General features: G+C 44.7%; 2 non-coding genes across 2 annotated transcripts; one reads left to right on the top strand and one right to left on the bottom strand.

Moving 5' to 3' along the window:
- Positions 1 to 826: 826 nt before the first annotated feature.
- Positions 827 to 900, bottom strand: Trnas-cga (transfer RNA serine (anticodon CGA)). The gene has a single exon. It is a non-coding gene; the product is annotated as a tRNA-Ser (tRNA).
- Positions 901 to 1,008: 108 nt separating this feature from the next.
- Positions 1,009 to 1,082, top strand: Trnas-cga (transfer RNA serine (anticodon CGA)). The gene has a single exon. It is a non-coding gene; the product is annotated as a tRNA-Ser (tRNA).
- Positions 1,083 to 5,554: the final 4,472 nt, after the last annotated feature.

Here is a 5,554-nt window from a genome sequence, read left to right as displayed (position 1 = left end):
TATGAGCGGGCGCCCCATCATGCTGCAACCACATGCGTATCTGTATGTCCAAGGGAACATCTTCCAGCAGGCTGGGTAGAGTTTCTTGCAAAAAGTGATGGTAATTTGCCCCCGTAACTCGAGAAGGTAGACGGTCTGGCACAATCAGATGGCCACCCACAAGGCCGGCATGAATGATGAGCGAAAATCGTTCGTGGTTTCAGTGGACGTACGTGACGTGTTCATAGCCCGCCACCGGATTTAGGTCTTGGACAGGGTGGATACTAAATTGATGCTGGCAGTCATCCCCCAAAATCTACCAGACTAACCGATGAGTCACTCCCATGTCGTGTGAAACCACTCGAGTGCTTCCTCGAAGCGCTCGTGAAAAGTCTCTTCAAATGCAGCATCCTGTCGTGTTCGAGGTCTTCTGCATCACCGTGATATCCCGCTAACGAGCCTGTTACGCCTCGCCAAGTCGCCGATGAATTGCTGTAAACGATAACGGGTGTGGCTGGCATCTTGCTGGGTTCCGTTTCTCATACAACCGTCGAGCTTCATGCGCATTACCGTCGGCTAGTCCCCTAACAAAAACCATATCTCGCTGTTCTTCAAACGAATACTGTGACACCGTGCTTACTGTATGACTAAATCGCAGGTGACGTGTGTGTGCTCCGAAGCGAAGCTCACGTCTGAATGCCTCTGACGTGAGGTGGAAACAAACAGCAAGACCTGTTCGACACGGGCGCGTATCACGTTAGGACAGTGACGTGCCGATGGACGTTTGTAAGTGTGAACCGACAACCATAGCGCTGAAACTGAAACTTCCTGGCAGATTAAAACTGTGTGCACCGACCGAGACTCGAACTCGGGACCTTTGCCTTTCGCGGGCAAGTGCTCTACCATCTGAGCTACCGAAGCACGACTCACGCCCGGTCCTCACAGCTTTACTTCTGCCAGTACCTCGTCTCCTACCTTCCAAACGAGGTACTGGCAGAAGTAAAGCTGTGAGGACCGGGCGTGAGTCGTGCTTCGGTAGCTCAGATGGTAGAGCACTTGCCCGCGAAAGGCAAAGGTCCCGAGTTCGAGTCTCGGTCGGTGCACACAGTTTTAATCTGCCAGGAAGTTTCATATCAGCGCACACTCCGCTGCAGAGTGAAAATCTCATTCTGGAACCATAGCGCTGTCCGTCATCCGACGAACGGCAACAGGGCAATCCCACGGCCAATAGGAGCGCGTGGCGCCAAGTTTCCGTAGTTTAAAAATGGTGCGTTGTCGACCCACAGAACATTACTAATTTTGAAGACATTTTGACTATTTTTCGACCGTGACTGTCTCAAGAAATATGTAAAGGTTTTTATTTTTTTTTTAAATTACCGCTACCAGTCACAAACTTTGTCAACTATTGTATTACTCATTTATCTAGCGACATGTTTCGAGTGAATACCTCATCTTAAGGCTAAATGGCATTACAAAAACAACTTTACAATGAGGTCATACTCATGGTACATGGTCTTTTCGTAAATGCTGTGGTCATCTTTGACAAGACGTGCAGAAGACATGTAAACAGCTGACACCACATAGATCGACAAATCGATAGTCAAATCGAAACTAGCTGTATTTCGACCTCCATCTTGTCCACTGTGCTACAGAACTGTTTGCGCTCGTATTTCCAAGTTACTGCTATGTTAGTGACAATTTATGAACAGTGACCAACAAAGCCACGGAAATGGAAACACCTCAGCGCATCACAACGAAACTGCCACGCCAGAAGAACAAAGATGACCACTGCATTTACGAAAATACTATGTATCATCAGTATGACCTCATTGTAAAGTTGTTTTTGTAATGCTATTTAGCCTGAAGATGAGGTATCCCCTCGAAACATGTCGCTAAATAAAGAAGTAATACAATATTTGACAAAGTTTGTGACTGGTAGCGTTAATTTTATAAAAAACCTTTACATATTAGTAATTTTGGTTCCTACTGGCATCAGCTGTGTAGGGTTAAAATTTCGTGACTCAGTTTTTCTGCATCCTGTAGATGGTGCTACGCATTGTGTTCGAAAGACTGAACACATTGTTTCCCTATTCTCAGAGTGCATATAAAGAGGTTGTGAACTACCTCCATATGTACAGTTTGCACGTAGACGATTTAGGACACTGTATCAACAAAGGCCAAAAGATAAAGCTACAGGAATGTCCATTTGTCTGAGAGAAATACACGCTGAATTCTGTGCATACAAGAAATCGTTATTGGCTAAACACTGAACTTGTGTGAAGAAAGAACCAGTGGGTTTTGCTGATGTACTGTATCTCATGTACAATTACAGAAGTGTGAATAAAATATACGTATTACCATAAACCTTTTGTTTTCCTTACTTCACAACCTTAGTCACGGATTGGTCTAGGAAGCACGAAAAAGTTGCAATCGTGCAGATCAAATATCAGAAGCCTAAATCTATATGGATGGACTGAATGTTGAACCAATGTTCTGCAGAACACGAGTCTGATGTTTTACCACTACGTCACTTCACCCGGAGAAACTAATGGAGAAGATAAAGTATACGAAGAAACGCGGCCCCTTTAGTCATGGGTTCGTTTAGAAAGCACGAAAGAGTAACAGTTGTGCACATCAAATTTCAAAAGCAGCCAGCGCAACAGACTGTTGCATCACAGTTATGTTTGCTGTTAAGACTGCGTGAGAGTGCGTTCGAAACAGAGTCAGAAAATATACCACAAACACATCTCAAAATGGTTATTCTAAGCTTCACTTCCCTTGCTGCCCACACTTTAATTGGCATTTGCTACACTTTGCAAATCACTCACCTCTACTTTTAAAACAGTATTTTTAAATTCGTTTCTGTCATTGTGCATGCAAGTGAAACTTCGAGCAGTGTAATTACAATTTCTTATCATTCCCACGCGATTGTGAACCTTATGACTTAGGTCACTTTATCTCGAACGCTGCTTCCTTAATAAAACCTTATTAGCAGCACACAGGGGAATAACTGACATTATCTGCTGGTGGGCATTGATTTAAATCGCTAAGGACAATAGAAAGTTTGTGATACCGGGATTCCGGTCCCCTGCTCATCTGGCCGAGGAGCTGACCACTGAGCCAGCCGGACACAGTCTTCATCGCAAATGCGCGGATCACCTTAGCTCGCTTCCAGCAGACCAAAATTCTCAGCTTATCCACACGCTACTAATGTAGTGTCCTATGCCCGTTATCCACATTACTCGCGCCGTTCCGCCGATTTCCGTAAGAGCCCAAACGTGGTGTGCATCTGCAGCGAAGTTATCAATTGGTCGTCTTCACCTTCATTATAAAGGTGGTGTCTGCTGTTTCAGCCAAGTCCGAAAGAATAGATTTTCTGTCCCACAGCCATTTTGAATAATGACACAATGTAATAAATGACATTAGCTGCTAGTGAGCATCTGGTCTGATTGTCAGCACGGTTGTCCGTGCAGTTGGCAATGACCACTGTGTCCGTGTGGCACAGTGGTCAGTGCGTCTGCCTAATAAGTAGGAGACCTGGTTTTGAACCCCCGTCCACCACTAATTTACAGATTTCCTCATTGATTTAAGACAATGGTCACTAGTTGTTGATAGCGTTCATTCCTTTGTGTCTTTATCCATAATAGCTGCTGTGTTGGCAGAAGAGCCAACACCGTGTTGCTAGAGGAGGCCGAAATGCACGCGTTTAATTACACGCTGACTGGCGTGAGGTCTGGAACAGGACAATGTCTTGAGAATTGCAAATAAAGTACGTAGTTGATGTAATACTTAACTTTAATCCATAATTGGTGTACATCTCTCTTGACTGTACATGCTTCAAGATAAATATCAATTGAATACGGCGCCTTGCTAGGTCGTATCAAATGACGTAGCTGAAGGCTATGCTAACTATCGTCTCGGCAAATGAGAGCGTATTTGTCAGTGAACCACTGCTATGAACGTCGGCTGTACAACTGGGGCGAGTGCTAGGAAGTCTCTCTAGATCTGCCGTGTGGTGGCGCTCGGTCTGCAATCACTGACAGTGGCAACACGCGGGTCCGACGTATACTAATGGACCGCGGCCGATTTAAAGGCTACCACCTAGCAAGTGTGGTGTCTGGCGGTGACACCACAATAGCTGTATGACCAAAAAGACGTGTCTGTTGTTTTGGGACATGTGTGAAGAACAGACACCACATATACCATATTATCATTAATTCCCCTATTTAGAAATTAATATTCTTCCTTTGATCGCAGTGCAATGCTTGACTATCGTGAACGTTAGCTTCGCAGACTTACATTCAGTAATATTCAACGTAACTCCGTTCCTGAAAATTCTGAGTACCTCGCTAGACTCTGTAGTCCATCTGACCATATGAAAACGTACGCCAGCTTGATTCGTTTACCTCGCATTGTCAGCACCACAGTGCCCACCGAACGCCTGCTTGCCAGAGTGCTTCGTCCCGGTTCATATGGGGTTGGCACATACCTGACAGGAAATTAAGAGAAACTGGAGTTAATACACCTCTAGTGGCGTACCGCACGTCATTATTCACGCGAATACCATTCGTAATTGGAACAGAAACGTGGACAGTGCTACCCGAAGCACCCTACACTACATACAGCACGACGTAAAGTAGATATGTAGATGTGAAAACGTGTAATCAGTTCACTTACTGTATGAACAAAAAATTCCTTGTTCGTGAAACAGCCGTAGCACACATAGCATTAAGGGTGCGATGGATGGATGGTGTTATGTAAATGAAAGCCTAACACTGGAACACATACAATGATTCTACAACTACTATCTATACATGCACAGACTACAATCCGCAAAAAAAAGAGGGGCTGTTGTGCACTTAGCATCCTTAGGAATGAGGGTAGGGATGTTGGTGGGAATGCGGTGCCATGTGAACACTATTGGTATTAGTGACAATTCACAGTTCTTGACGCCGGCCGGAGTGGCCGAGCGGTTCTAGACGCTACAGTCTGTAACCGCGCGACCACTACGGTCACAGGTTCGAATCCTGCCTCGGGTATGGATGTGTGTGATGTCCTTAGTTCTAAGTTCTAGGGGACTGATGACCTCAGAAGTTAAGTCCCATAGTGCTCAGAGCCATTTGAACAGTTTTTGACGTACCTAGACTCGTTTATAACAGTCCTGAATGCATTTAAGTTCTTGTTTAGTTGTGTAAGAGAGTTGACCGTGAAAACTGAAACGCAGTGAAGGTGGCATGAAGTGTATGTATTTGGATATACAAATAACGAGTATTTCAGCGTAGGCAGGAGTAACGCAATCTGCCTTGTGTTTGCATGTAACGATTACGGTGTGGATTCTCGTACAGAAACAGCATTGGTATGGAAGTTGTTCGATGATCATGGAATGCTACACAATATCGATGTTGTAGGACCAATATCGACGCTGTACTGCTTGAAACGTAGCATCTGTGCCAAGAACAAAATATCGACTTACGATGGTGAAAATGAAAGCAGCTTCTAGCCACTGTCAATAATTTTTTCGTCATTTGAACGAATCTTTTTCTCAATGTGTCTCATAATGACACCAGTGAAACAT

This window comes from Schistocerca nitens, chromosome 2, assembly GCF_023898315.1.
Source record: "Schistocerca nitens isolate TAMUIC-IGC-003100 chromosome 2, iqSchNite1.1, whole genome shotgun sequence".
NCBI classification, from domain to species: domain Eukaryota; kingdom Metazoa; phylum Arthropoda; class Insecta; order Orthoptera; family Acrididae; genus Schistocerca; species Schistocerca nitens.
The sequence above is the reverse complement of the archived record's forward strand: the minus strand, read 5'-3'. Positions and strand labels throughout refer to the sequence as shown.